The sequence below is a fragment of the Carlito syrichta genome, unplaced genomic scaffold (assembly GCF_000164805.1).
Source record: "Carlito syrichta isolate Samal-C Ts95f unplaced genomic scaffold, Tarsius_syrichta-2.0.1 Scaffold303259, whole genome shotgun sequence".
NCBI lineage: Eukaryota > Metazoa > Chordata > Mammalia > Primates > Tarsiidae > Carlito > Carlito syrichta.
The window spans coordinates 194,022-209,880 of record NW_007247355.1 but is presented as its reverse complement, the minus strand read 5'-3'; positions in this window follow the sequence as shown (position 1 = coordinate 209,880).

Here is a 15,859-nt window from a genome sequence, read left to right as displayed (position 1 = left end):
GCTTTTTTTTTTTTTTTTTTGAATTGGAGTCTCACTCCGTCGCCCAGGCTGGAGTGCAGTGGCACGCTCACAGCCACTCCAGCGTTGACCTGCTGGGCTCCAGCGACCCTTCCGCCTCAGCCTTCCAAGTAGCCGGAACTACAGGTGAGCACTACCGCACACGGCTAATTTTTAATTTATTGTAGAGACGAGGTCTCGCCAAGTTGCCTGGGCCTCCCAAAGTGCTGGGATTGCAGGTTGAGTCACCAAACCCAATCGACTTCCGCTTTTCATAAGATACTGTTGCAAATCATATATCCTACAAGAGACATGTAACCAGAATAGATAAAGAGCTTGTATAGTTTGGCAATACAAAAAACAAAGCAAATTTAAAATCATGGGCAAAATATTTGAATAGACATTTTTCCAAAGACGATATACAAATGGTTAATAGGCATATGAAAAGATGCTCAATGGCATTAGCCATCAGGGAAATGCAAATCAAAATCCCACAGAGACACCACTTTACACCCACTACAATGGCTATAATAAAAATGATGGATAATAGCAAGCATTGTTAAGGATATGGAGATATTGGAACACTCATACATTGCTAGCTGGAATGTAAAATCGTGCTGCTGCTTTGGAAAACAGTCTGGTGGTTCCTCAAAGGGTTAAACACTACTCTATGACCTAACAATTCCACTCCTACATATATACCCAAGAGAAATGAAAAACATATGTCCTCATAAAAACTTGTACATGAATATTCATAGCAACATTATACATAATAGTGAAAATTTGGAAGCAACACAAATACCCATTGTCCGTTGAATGGATAGACAGAATGTGCACTATCCATACAATGGAATATTATTCAGCCCCCAAAAGGAATAAAATAATGGTCCGTTCTACAACCTGGATGAACCCTGAAAATATGATACTCAGCAAAAGAAGCCAGTCGCAAAGACCACATACTATGAGATTCCATTGATATGAAGTATACAAAATAGCCAAATTTACAGAGTCAGAAAGGAGATTAGAGGTCTAAGGGATGAGTAGTGTGAGGATAGGGAGTGACTGCTTAATGGGTACAAAGTTTCTATTTGGGATGATGAGAGTGTTGTGGAAATAGATAGTGGTGATAGCTGCACTGAGTAGACTATGAATATACTAAAACTGCTGAACTGCACAGGATTAAAGGGCGAATTTTACGGTATGTGAATTATATCTCACTAAAACTGTTATTTAAAAAGAAAAATGAATCTGTTTCAATTTTTGATTAGCCCTTTGTATCTTTTTAAATTGTATTACATGGAGTCTTTGGACAATGGAAGTGAGAGATAGGAGGTGAAAATCCCAGTCTATCTGTGAGGAGTGACCATGTTGAATTGAAACATGGTGTCATTTCTTTTTAACCTATGCAAGAGACATTTTATTAAAACAAGGAGCCTGAGGTAGAGCTCATTAGAATGGGTTCGGTTGTGAGAAATGCCAATGCATTGGCAACGCATGGCTTCAGCTCACACCAAACTCACGCTACTTGGACAGTATAAGCTACGTGCCCAGGTAAAAGCAGCTTTGGCTCTCGGCTGGGAAGCAGGAGGGATGCTAGAGCCATCTTCCTGTGATTTGACTCAGCTCGTCCAGGTCCCAATCAAAGCACTTAAATCTCTCAGAAAACCTAAGAGGTTTTTCAGGACAGACGGCCAATCTGTGTAGCAGAGAGTGAGAGCTAGACTTGGGTTAGAGTTTCAGCTTTGCCACTTGCTAGTTGGATGACCTTGGGAAATTCACACAATCTTGCCAAGCTTCAGTTTTCTTATCTGCAAAATAGGAATCATAACATTTGCAAGGTTGTCTACAGATTGCCCCAGAAAATGTATGTGAAAGAGCTTGACAGTCACTTATTCGTTGCATTTGTATTTGAAATTTCTGGTATAATCATTATTGTAACATCCCTAAATAGCAAGTTTAAAGGGTATAAGCCATTAATGTTCCTCCACATATCGTATATGCCAGAACAGGTCATAAATATTGACATGTACTCCATTTGCAACAGTAAGAATGTATTGAGCTCTTCTCACACATTTTCTCATTCAGTCCTTACAATAACCCTAGAGGTAGGTCTTGCTACATTCCCCTTATACAAATAAAGAAATTGACATTCAAAGAGCTTAGATGACTTAACCTGCCTTGCTACAAAATAATGGGGAAAAGGAATTGCCAAGTGTTTGAACAGAGGCAGAAGAGGTTAAGTGTCTGGCCTGTCTGGATCTCAACCCCAGCACGCACTATCTGTGTGACCTGGGGCATCGTATTTCTCTCTGTGTCAGTTGTCTCACCTGTGAAAGGGAATCACAACAGTACCCATCTCAGCTGGTATTATGAGGAGGATATGAGTCAATACACATAAGGCACAGAGAGCAGTGTCTGGCACTGGCAAAGTGTATTAGCTATGATTAATACTTCACCATAAAAATTTTAATTGCTAATGAAACGTCAAACTAAAATGTTAGGTTGCCAGACTAATATTACCTACTAGATGATACTTCCGTGCTTGTTCACCATTTAGTAGTTGCTTGAAATTGAGATTTATTTTGACATTGGCCTGTTTTATGATCGTCTCCCAGGCCACCAAAAACCACTTCATCCTCAGAGCACAGGATAGTCACTTCCATCTAGAGAAGACTTCCTTCATGCCACCTCTGTGGAACTTGGGGCTCAGAGAGCACAAAAACCCTGCCTAATGGGACACAGAAAATGTATGACAAAGCTCAGACTGAAATCCAGGTGTCCATTCCTCTAAGCTCATTTGAAAGCCAGTGGCCCGGACTAGGGATGGATTTGAAGACTGTGGAACGATGGTGAACAGCTTCTCCCAGGAGCTGACGAAGGTCATCAGACATTTTCCCAAAAGAGATGCACAGTGTTTGCCTTGGATCTTTGGCGATCTGACAACAGTAACCCCTCTCATGGCACTTCTGAGAATGTTTTCACACAAGGACACAGACACTAAATATCTGACTGATGGAGTAAAGGTAAGGCAATAAATGAATCCCTCTTGGCACGTGGACACTGATGAGTTTGATGCTTTATAAATGTTACAGTCCCACAGATGCATCATGGCCTGCTGTGGGCTAGGTAATGTGAATAGTACTGGGACAGAACCATTCCACTGCCCGGACACAATATTCACATTACCCAGCCCACAGCAGGCCACGATGTGTCTGGGTAGTGGAATGGTTCTGTCTTAGTACTCACTGTTTTGTTTCGTTCCCCAGGAATTCTGCTTCAACACACAAGGTTCCTGCTAGCCTGCACCCTTCACTTCCTTACTTCCTTCCCCTCTCTGGGCTTCAGCTCCTCTGCTCTGACCTGGGCCTGATGACTTGAGCTCTGGCTCCTCCCAGAGCTGGCAGGATAGGTACCAGGAAGCTGCTGGAGGATGCTCTTGGATTCCGAACCTGGAATGGGACTGAACACTGTGATGGGATGCTCTGAGCTTGCCTTCCACTCCATCTGTTAGAAGACAAGCATCTTCTTGGTGTGACAGGCTGAGGATTTGGCAGTGAAGGGATCACAAGTCCATGAAAGTGTGGCCTTCCCAGTGCCAGCTCTCTGGGCCTCTCTCTTACAGGCTGGGCTCCATCTTCAAGGACCTCACCCCTGCCTGCTCTAGGGAAGGACCAGGAGAAGAAAAGCGCCCTTCCTAGGTGGGTTCCAGACTCGGTGCTACCAACTCACAGTGGACACTGGGTCAGTCTAAACCTGCTCCTTCCCAGGGTCTCAGGTTTCCATCCATAAAGAAAGACTTCTCAAGGAACTTCCACCGGAAGCAGCTCAAGACAAGCCCCTGCCTGTGTAAACACACCAGGATATCCTGTGGAGATGCAGTGTGCACTGCCACCTGGCTCAGCATACAAAGGCCCTCTGCACCTAACAACAGTCAGTATGGGCATGAGCCAGGGCTGGTGATGGATATACCGCCTGTGTCTAGATGAAATGTAGCTTCATGCTGGGACAGTAGAAAGTAATGCTCTGCAAATGGACTCCAACAGTTTATCGAAGAAGCAGGGTGTTACCTGCCTCCACAGTCAGCATCTGGAGAAGCTCAGAACCAACCCCTGCAAGAGAAAACTGGTTGTACCAGACTAGGGATCTTTGTGGGAACACACCCTGAGTCCACACCAATTAGAGTTCCTCATGGACCTGCAGCCCAGGTGAGTGAAACAGAAAGAGCAGCTGCAAAGAAGGACCCCCTGACTGAGTGCAGCAACTCAAGGAAGCACAGCCTGAGCTGGCAGAGCAGAAGTAGATGGTGCAAGGGGTCGCTGGCTGGTTTCACCTGAACCAGAGCAACAGCGAGAGGCTCAGCTCTTGTTTACATTGAGCCCAGCTCAGCAAGGAGCTGAATCTGAGCTCAGTGAGCCTCTACTGGGGGCACAGGCTGCATCTTTAAAAAAAATGTTACATATATTTTATTTTAAGGATGTGGGGTACAATTCAGGATTAGGTATACAAGTGGACATTGCAAAGGTAAAGTTTGGGCCTCCCTTTGATCCCCACTTGGCCTGGTTTGAAATCAGGTGCGCTTATTGATGTTTTATGTCCCCCCACCCTTTCCCCAGCAGTATCCCACTACTGCAATTCCTTTCTTATCGTATTATGGTAAATGTTCAGTGTTCCCTTATGAGTGAGAACATGTGGTACTCTGTTCTTTGTTTCTGTGATAGATCACTGTATATTATAGACTCTAAATCCATATAAGTTGCTGCGAAGTGCATATGTTTGTCCTTTTTATGGCTGCATAATATTTCATCGTGTATATGTACCGTACATGTTTTTAAACCCAGTCCAGTTTCAATGGGCAGCACGGCTGGTTCCATATTTTTGCTGTTGTGAATAGTGCTTGTGCACGTGCATGTGCACGTGTCTTAATGGAGCAGGGGTCTAAGTGAAGGCCGTGTCTTAATGGAGCAGGGGTCTAAGTGAAGGGCCAACCTACCTCCACGCCCATCACTGTGCTGCTAAGACACAGCTGAACAAGCCTCCCTGTGGGACTGCTGGCGATGTCTCACTAGGGCAGAGCACCAAGCACAGGTGCAAGATGCACCTACAGGCAACGCAGCTGGGCCAGTCTCGAGTCCTGCCCCCTCGCACCTCCAGCCCTAGGCAGCCAAAAGGACACCACTAGTGTGTGCAGCCTTGCCTGGTCCATGTGAGTTTGCTGTGCTCTCCGTCTCTCCACCATTGCCCAAAGAACAGTTGCCTCCACCCTTCATCCCCTTCCCCTGTCTCTCTGAGCCACAAGCCTGTCCCCAAGGCACGATGCAAGTCCTTTCTGCTGGGTTCCAGAAGCCTGGCATTCCCAGATTTGGACAGAGTCTCACACATACACCAGCGTATGGAGCCGATTCTCTTGTGCAGACCCACCTGCAGGTCTTAATCTGTACAAAGTCTTCCTAATACATCTGAGAAGCTGCTTGTGCTTGGTTCTGCTTCTTTCTGGTTGGGATATTCTGGATTCACAGCCATGTGAGGAGTTGCTAGCTGTGTGAGGCCTCAGATCCCGGGTGGTTTTTGGACAGCAGTCGGGGAGATGGTGATGACAGTGTTCCCAGCAAGAGTCACCCATAAAGAAAGGCCTGGAATTAGGAAAGCATGGCCTATTTGGGGGAAACAGTGAACCGTACATGTTTTCTCGAATGTGGTCGGTTGCTGTCTCCTAAACTCCCTTAGCACTTTGTAAAGTACTCATCACCATTGGTATCCCTATTCCTCACAGTCAGCTCTTTCTTTGCTGCTCTGCCCTCAAATGTCAGAGCTTCTCACAGGGCTATCTCAGCCTTTTCGCTACACAGTCCCCAGCAATCCCAGCAGTGCCCAAGGTTTCAGGTAGGTGCCATCCACAACGAACCCGATATGAAAATGCTCCAAATAGGCATGCCAGTACAGCAGCCAGGAGCCACAGGTGCCTGAAAAACCTGAGTTTTGAGTCATAATTAATTCATTTTTCAAAAGTGTCTTTGAAAGAATATTTATTTAGAGACAGGGTCTTGCTACATTGCCCAGGCTGTCCTCAAACTCCTAGGCTCAATCAATCCTCCCAATTGAAGAGCTAAGTTTTGAATTATGACTAATTTATTGTTTAAGTGTCTTTAAAATAATATTCATTCATTTAGAGACAGGGTCTCATTATGTTGCCTAGACTGACCTCAAACTCCTAGGCTCAAGCAATCCCATCTCAGCCACCTAAGTAGCCAGGACTACAGGAGTGTGCCACTGGGCCCAACTAATTGTCATTCATTTAAACTTTTGTCTTTTTAAAATTTTAGTTATCAAACATATAGAACATCACATTTGCCATTTTAAACATTTTAAGTGTACAATTCAGTGGCATTAATCACACTCACAATGTTGTACAACCGCCACCACTATCTATTTCCAAAATTTTTCATCACCCCAAACAGACTCTGTACTCTATTTTCAAAAATTAAAATGAATTTACATTTAAGTAACAACATGTGGCTGCAGCCACCATATTGGACAACACAAGTCTGGAAGCCCGTGATCTACAAGTCGATATCCCCAGCAGAGACTTCCCCTCTGTCCTGAGTTTCAGTCCTGGATACCTGCACATGGGTGTCCTAATGGCACCTCAAATTCTACCTCTCTAGAATACAAGTCATTGTCCCCACCTGCACTTGCCTATACTGCTCCCTCTGCATTCCCTCTGTTTAAAATGGACTGCCAGTCATTCAATACCCTGAGTCAGAAACCCACATGTCATCTCAGATGTCTCCCATTTGCTTTGTTTCCAGTCAATGATTTCTGAATTCTCCAGATTCTACTTCTTTAAAGTACCCCAACTGCGCCCCATTTTCTCCTTCCCCATTGCTATCCCTCAGGGCTGGGTCTTTCTTCCGCACTATGTGACCCTGACTCTGCCTCCTCCTATCTCTTCACCGCTGTGCCCTTGTCCCTGCTCCTCAAACTGGAGGCTTGGCAGAGTCACAAGGTCTCCGTATCCAGGTGCTGTCCAACCTCTACCCTATCCCCAGTGTGGGTGTCTCAAGGGGAGCGACTGCAAACACCAAGACCCTCAGCAGCCTTGGGAAAGCCAGAACAAGGAAGATGAGGAAGTTATCCTGGATTCTGGGACTGCCCTTCAAACTATCCAGGAAGAAATCTTCCTACGTGAGGCGGTCTATAGACTGAGACTCAAACCCTAGCTCTGCTGTTGAACAGCTGCCTCAGTTTCTTCATGTGTAGGATGGGGCTCATTATTTTCCACCTTTCACTGCACTAAGAGGATTAAATGAAGCAATGAAGGGAGAGAGTTATGCCATGTCATAGGTTCCAGATCAGCTTCCTTAGGGTCAGAGGTTACCTTAGGGTCCTGGCTCATAGGGAGGCAGGTGGATGGGGAGGTTATTCCAAGAATAAAAAGCAGGGAAGATTTTACTTGGAAAGAAATAGAAACTTCTCATTTGAAAAAGTGAGTCATCAGCACGAAAGGCCTAGATGAACCTTCTGATAGCAAAGACATGGTTTTTTTTTCCTGTAGGTGAATTCTGCAGGCAGTCAGCAGCGAGCATGCCGCTTTTGCGTTGTTTAGTGAAAATTCAGCTGTTCTCCAGGCCAGCTCCCTAGGTGGACTGCCCTTACCTTTGAGAGGTCTGTGAACAGGATACACACTAGGCCTCCTTTCCTGGGGAAGAGGAAGTAGCACAGGTGGTCTTCACTGAGATGCAGCACAGAGCCTCTCCTGGGACGGACTATAAAGACTCCTGTTTTGAAGACTCTGCTAACGTGAGCAGTGGTCAAAAGCACGTCTCTTGGACAGGCTCCTGTTTTTCTTCTAGCTCCTGAGACCTAAGGACTGAAGCCTGGGCTGGACTCTCCCCCAGAGAACGCCTAAGGCCTGGCAAGGTATTTCTGCAAATGGAGTTATATGTGCCCTCTTTGGCCACCTCCCTGGGAGACAAATAGCCAGGGGACAGGAGGAAGACGACTGATAAACAAGCCCTAAATGCAGACTCCCAGATTGGTGTGTCCTTGGAGCCTTTGCTGTCATTTTACAACAGGGGAAACTGAGGTTGTGAAAACAGAGATACCTTGTTCAGCATTACAGCATACTAAAGCACTCGCTGCATGAAGAAGGATGTGGCCCCTTCCTCAAGGGCTGGAAAGAGGGCTCTTCTCCAGACCAATGTCTAGTTCCTACATAAAAACCCAATCACAACAGAATTCTACACGCACTGTGCATATCTTTAGTATCTTCATCCCAAAGGGAGAGTTAACCAGGGCACAGAGACACACACATGCATTTAAGCAGAATGCCTAGCCCTGCACAAAACTCTGGGTCTTTCCAACCACCGCTGTTCCTTGTGTGGGGGTAATGAAGCCCACAGGGCTTCCCTGTGACTTTCTACAGAAATCTTTGCTAACATAAAAATAGATTGCTCAGGCATTTGAATGCAGAGTTCTCACTCTCCTTCTAAATTGGGGAAGTCACTCTAACATAGTGTTAGATACATGGTCATGAAAAGAGAATGCAAGGGAAGAGGAGAGCAGGGGACAGGAGGCCTGGTTCCTTCACCATCAGTGACTCCAACACCTGTGCTTTGGGGTCAAGGACCTGGCAACTGGGCTGTTACTTGCTTGACTAGTTAAAAGATGCTCGCAGGTAAGGGCATGCCCTTTGGATGCATGGCTCTAGTCAGAGGGCATGAAAGGTTTTAGAAGCCATACAATTTGACTATCCCGCCATCTCCATTTTATAAGTGGATCAACTGAGGCTGAGAGATTCAGGCAAGCTTAACACACATTTTCTATCCACAGAGATTGACAGCCTCAACCGAGTGCTTTTTCTTCTACAAAAACATGAAGCCCAGTACTGCACTAGTCTTTCTGTGCTTTTCTGATGACTCAAGCAGCGTCCTTACCTGAAGCTTTCTGCTCTCTTTAACTGCAGACATACCTAGGTGAGCATTTCAAACAAATACATGGGACTTGTTCCCAGGGTCAAGTTGCTCTCTTTGGTCCACACTTCCTGGTCATTGCACACGCAACCTGATGAAAGCCAGCTTGCTCCTTTCAAAGACCATGTGCTCTTTTCAAACACTACCCGGGGTCCCAGCTCCCACTCGAGCAAAGTTGGTAAAGTTAAGGCCGACTGTGCCACACCCGAAGGCACCAACTAACATCAGATTGCTGGGCCAATCAGGCACACTGTGCCTGGCAGGGAGAAGACTGTCTATACTCAGACCCATCAGCCTGCAGGGGTAGGGAAGTATTGGCTACTCTGCTTTCCCTCACCCTATATGTACCTCGAGCCACACGATATCTGATGATCAGCTTTCCTCCAAGTGCCAGAGAAGATGGCCCTTGAGCTGGGGCTGGCAATTTCTTCTCTGTTAATCATCAGTTCTGTAGCAATTAGTGGATTCTAATCATATGGGTACATTTAGAAAAGGAAGGAGACATGGGGAAGAGAGGAAGAGAGAGAAAGCAGCTCATTCTCTCCCTGATGCCAGCCAGGACAGTGCCTTTTTTCTGACGGCCATGTCCGGCTGAAGATGCCCACGCACACCTGCCAGTTGCCACCTGCTAGGAACCCCTGTGACAGTAGCAGCTGCCAACCTGGCCCTCCCTATTTTCCCCACTGTTTCAACTCAGAAGACGTGTGTGCTTGGTGGGATTGTGGGGGTGGGGGGGGGGAGCAGAGGGGAACAGAAACTGACTTTGAGCAGCCAGAGGCCTTTCATGTGTAGAAAGAGGGAGGAGATTTTTATCTGAGTGATGTTAGGGGTCCCTTGCCTGGTGGAAGTTGAAGTCACAGAGGACTGTTTCTAATCACGTATCTCAGAGAGGAGAGAATTTCCTATCATTGGGAGATGGGGGGTTCAAGCAAAGGCTGAGCTATCATCTGATGAGAAAATGCCTGCTAGGGGCTGGAGGCCAAGGGCAGGGTGCTATGGGGCCCACCTCCTGCCTGCCCCCTGGGGTGCTGGGATTTCTCAGCTCCCCAGGCCAGAGCCAACCCACTGGCCCTTGCCTCAGCTCTGTAGCCCTCAGTGTGAGGCTGAGCTTCCATGGATCTCTGCAAACCATGTTGCCTCACAGGGCTGTCCAGTGGCCTCTTAGGGCTCCTTGCAGGGTGGTAGCTCTACCTGGATCCAGTCCAGGGTTAGAGATGGCAGTTTCCAGGGAGGTGGTCTGATCTGCCTGTGACATGTAATAAGAACCAGGACAAGTTCCAAGGGCTTGATAAGCTTAGAGCAGCCTTGGGGTTTCCAGTCGCAATGGAGGCTTTCGACACCATGGCCTTGAGGATGTCAGATGGATCTGGAACTTATGCCCCACTGGGACATGCTGGTGACAACACAAGTAAGCCGATAGTCTAGTGAGCAGATTTGCTGACCAATAGGGGTGGCCATCCTTGGTGCTCCACTCTTCTCTGTCCCCTGACCTTTCTGGACAGTCTGCTCTACTGAGTCTCAGCTGTGTGCCTTCATTGGCATTCACTGTTCAAAGCAATGGCTTTCATTGTTCCCCCACCTCTCCCAGGAATATAGATGGTTATGGTGGAATCCCATTTTCTTGTTTGGTGTCTCACTTTCTCTTTAGATAATACATTTGGCTTCAGTACTCTTTTCACAAATAACTTATATCATTAGCATTCACAACTTAACTTTCTTTTTCCCTTCCCAGCCTATGCTACCAAGGGTTCTGACATGCCTGGGTGCCCAGCTTGACCCAGGTATGAGAAGCCTTGTTTCCCTGACATCCTCCTCCTCCTCAGTCTTGAGTTCACATGTGGCTCTGGTAGGCTGAATAATTGGGTCCCAATGATGTCCCCATCCTAAGCCTCCAGTCCTGTGACTATGTTACCTTACATGGCAAAGGTGAATTTGCAGGTGTGATTAAGAATCTTAAAAATAGAGGATCGTCCTGGCTTATCTGGGTAAGCTCACTGTAATCACAAGGGTCTTTAAATGATTGAAGAGGGAGGCAGAAGAGTCAGAGAAGATGTGATGAGGGCAGAAAGGGTCAGAGTGGTGTCTCGCTGGCTTAGAAGAGGAAGAAAGAGGCACAAACCCACAAAGTAGCCTCTAGAACCTGGAAAGAGCAAGGGAATGGTTTCTCCCTTAGAACTTCCCGAAGGAACACAGTCCTGCTGATACCTTGAATTTAGCCTGGTGAGACTCATTTTGAACTTCCGACCTCCAGAGCGGTAAGATAATAAGTGTGTGTTGTTTTCAGCCACAAAGTGTGAGATAATTTTTTACCTACAGCAGTAGGAAACTGATACAGTGGCTAATGGTGTTTAAACAAGAACCACAGACACAACCACCAGCTGTCAATGGTTGACACAATCCACTGTGGATGACAGAATGGGCAAGTAACCCTGAGTTTGAATCCCAGCTCTCCCACTTTCTGGGAGTGGAGCCTTCGGTCAAGTTACTTCACTTCTCTGAGCCTCAATTTCTTCATGTGCAAAAGGGCAAAAATAGAATCACAGTCCTAAGATTGGTAGCTTAGTTAATAGTATTGTACCAATGTTGACTACCTTCTTTTGATCATTGTGCCAAAGTTATATAAGCTTCTGCCCATTAAGGGAGCTGAGCAAAGGTATATGTGAACTTTGTCTTATATTTGCAACTTCTCTAAGTCTAAATTATGCCAAATTTGGATTGATTTATTTATTAGAATGTATATTAAATTATTTAAATTTTTTAGAATCATGACCCTGAAGAGATGTTGTTAAGACGATAGTTGAATTCTTGGCACACAGTAGGTGTTCAACAAACAAACAGTACCAGGTGAGGCTAGTGGCTGCCACTGCTGTTGGATGCCATGCTACCTTCAGAAGCATTCTAGAGAAAACCTCAAGTATGCACCTTCTGCATAGATGATCCCATCAAAAATCTTAAATGAACAACACAGGGAGGTAAGAATATGACACTGGACGAGATCCTTGCCAGGTTTGGGTCACTACTGAAATAGTTGATATCAGTTAGGTGAACAGAAAGACAGGTGCTCCTGGGGCATCTTCTAGTCATGTTGCGAGCTGTCTGGCCTGCTTCCCTATTCAAGCAGTTAGATGGTGTGCCAGGCCTAGGGTAGGGTTAGCTCTATCCCAGTTGGGGCAGTGTAGCCCTTGCTTCCGGCCATTTGTCCCTCTCAGTCTGCGTCTTGGCAAGTGATGAACACGCTGATTTCTTTGAGCATTCATAATCAACAGACTCTTGTTTGCCTTTTCTTTCTTAACATAAGCAATTTATAATGCAGATCTCAGGGCCTAAAGAAATATCTGCTCTTTAATCAAACTGCTTTGTTTTTCAAAACCCCATTTATTGCTAGTTTATGGACTCAGGGCTCATAAACTAGCAATAGATGAGTTCAATCTAGACTTGAACCTCCCAATCTAGAAAGAGCTCCATGGGCCAGAAACATTCCGCTGTCTCCCAGGCAGTTCTAGACTTGTCAGCAGAGCTCCTAGATACCAGAGGGACCAGGTCTTGCAGTGTTCAGAAAGCACAAGCCTAAAGCCTCCCTCATCCTCATTCATTCAGCACCATTAGCTGAGCGAGCACACAGAAATGGCCTCTACATCTGGCAAAATTCTCTTCCTTCTTGTAGGTACCCTCCATAAAGTCAGCTTCCTCAGATCTGTGAGGCAAACTCTCCTCTGGGCCCATACCCTACCCCAGCACTCAATACATTAGACTAAGATTATGATTTTACAGGCTACCTCCTTGTAGATGGTGACTTCCTCAAGGACAGGACCCACACCTCAGCCTCCCTATCCCATTCCTGGCACATACTGGGGGACAGGAAATGTTGGTGAAATGGGTGGGAGAGCAAGTGAATCAGGGACTGAGGGAGTGTTGGGTCCAATTCACTTCTCTCCATGGCCACCCTTCATTTGTCGCATTAATAGGCAAAGATTCAGAAGTGAAATGAGACAGATTTCTGTGCATGACATGACTAATGCAAGGTTTCTTACTGTCAATTACAAAAATAGCCTGAATGCGTGGACACCCCCACCCCCCGAAATAGATGACATCATGCTGGCCTCTGTTGCTTTTTGGGGAGAAGTCACATTGTTATCAGCTATTTTGACCGTGCAGAGGAAAGGGACCTTGGTGAAAGCAGCAATCTGTCTCCAAAGGTCTCAGCTCATCAGCTTAAACCCAGCCTGCCTCTTCCTGCCTGATGTGGTCCCAGAGGCTGCAGGCTCTATTGGAAAGGACAGAGCACCAAGTCTCCTGCCAGTCTGTCCCAATTCTGGGACCTCTGAGGACAGTAGGATGGCTTCTGCTTCCCAAGAGCCATGCCTTGACCATCCTGGTGGAGAAAGGGCTTTCTTATTCATCTACTCTTTTTTTTTAAGATTAGAGAATATAGTTTATTTAGAAAGTAAATCAGAGAGAGAGAGAAAAAGGGGAGATTCACCTCCCCAAGTAGGGGAGGGGGCCAAAACTTAGGAAAACATGGCAGGCCATAGGTCAAAGAGCACATGGTCATACCATAGCTTAGCAAGGCAATGGCCCTTATCCATCTACTCTTAAAGCAGAAGAGAAGAGACACATCTTGGAGGACCTGTGAGTAGTCTGGTACTCAGGTGTCTTCCCATAACGCATCTCCTAGGCACTCTGCACACCTTTCCATAATGCATCTCCCAGCCATTCCACACACTTTCCCATAATGCATCTCCCAGCCACTCTGCATGTCTTCCCATAATGCATCTCTTAGGTACTCTGCAAAGAAGAAGCAGGTGGAGAAAGAGGAAAGTGGGAAGGCAAGGACTGTCTTAGACAGCCTCACCAAATGCCAACTCTAGTGCAGAATCAACAGTCACATGGTGGGGTCTCTGCTTGGTTATGATAACGAATGCAAAGCTGCTCAATTTTGCCCCCTCACCAAAGGGCTAAAAATGCACACGTTTTGCCACTTCCCATGGAACTGGCCACCTTGCACATAATTTCCCAGATAAATCAATCCCAGGCAGCCATCTCCCAAGGTGAAAGGGAGGTACCAGACAAAACAATACTTGTGGGAAAGACAAGACGTGTGCTTGCCACACTGGGGCTGCTGGCAGCATGCAGAGCAGGACCAGGGATCTGAGGGGAAGCCCAGAGCCCTGGGTGTGGTACCTTTCTGGTGACAAAGGGACAGCCCCAGTGATAGATAATATCATCCCATGCCTTCCAACATGGTTGTCCTGCTCACTGTCTGTCCTCCTGAGCTGCAGTCTTGTGTCACCGAGGATGAAGCAGGCGACAAGCTCTCAGAGAATATGTCTGTGGCGGAACTCCTCCCCATATGCAGCCTGGGTTGGATAGGACTCACCAAGGGCTAAGGAGTACAGACTGGAAGCAGCAGGGCCTGACTTTCAGACTCAGCCTCTGTGCTGACAAAACAGGTCTCCCCATGGCTGTCTCTGGAAGAGCTGTTGCCCGGGGCCTTCCTAGGTTCTCACTGGCCAGTGTTCTCATATGGCAGACCCGGAAGGGTTCTCATAGATGATCAACTTCAATAGTCCCATCTTGCAAAGAAGGAAACTGAGGTCTAAAGAAAGAAGAGATTGATCGGAGGCGCCCCCAGCCGGGAAACGACTTCCTTTCATCTCCTTTTGTTTTCAATTATACTTGTAACCTTGAGCCAATGGTCGATGCACATGAAGTTGTCGGAAATAACAGAGCAAGATGCCTATTTTCCCCCAATGGGGCACACCTCAATTTTGAAAATGAAGCCGAGATGGGGGTGGTACATTATGTGTGCCAGGATAGGGGAGGAAGGAAGGAGGGAAATGGAATGGGCTGTGTTGTTCATTCAAAGCCAGGTCTGATATGCTTTATTCCAAGCTGAAACTGCAGAAAGATGCTTCCTCTGCCTTTCTGCTGTATTCAAGGCTATTGAGAGAGTGAATTCTGAGCAGCTCGTTTTGCCCATTTGTCCATTTGGCTCCTCCCAAGCCTTCTCCTACACTTTCCCTACTCCCTGCTCCTGCCTCTACTTCTTTTCATTTGAAGAATGGGAGGCCCAGTAAATGGAAGGTACTGGAAGGCTCTGTATGGGCTTTGCATCGGAGACCTTCAGCAGCCCCTGAGCAGGCAACCTGGCTTTCCACGGAATCATCGCTTCTCTTCTGTGCACCCCTACTTTCTCAAGGATCCCTAGACCAGTCGCCAGCAAGTTCCACTGCCCGCCACTTACCAAGAAGAAAAAAAGAGTCCTTTCATAGGCTCTCAAGCATTGATCATATTTTGATTTGGCTTTTAGTGATGGGCAGTTTACTCCTACTTTTGTATGGCCACTGTCAGAAGTGGGTTCCAAAAAGGGGCTCCAATTAGTTTGTGTAAATGCTTCTCTGGTAAAGCTTTTTACTTCCCAGCTGCAGTGAAAACAGAAGATAAACTCCAGAGCAAAACAATACCACCTGAGAAGATCGTGCATGGGTAGTGGTGGAGATGGGGTACTATCTCTCTCTCTCTCTCTCTCTCTCTCTCTCTCTCTCTGACACACACACACACACAGATGGCACCAGAGAGACAAAAGTAACCTGTGCAGAACCAGGATGTGTGGGGAGGTTGTGGAAGTATATTTATAGCAGGTTTCCAGCCACGTTCATTCCTCCTGGCCTGAACTGCTAGAACAGTGCTCTCCAGTGGAACTTTCTGTGATTATGAGAATGTTCCAGATCTGTGATGGCCAATATAGTAGGCATAAGCCATATGTGTGACTATGGAGCACTTGAAATGTGGTTAGTGCAAGCAAGGAACTGGATTTTTAATTGTATTTAGCTTAAATGGAAATAAAAATATCACACGTAGCTAGGGGCTACCATAGTGGGAGCACGCAGGTC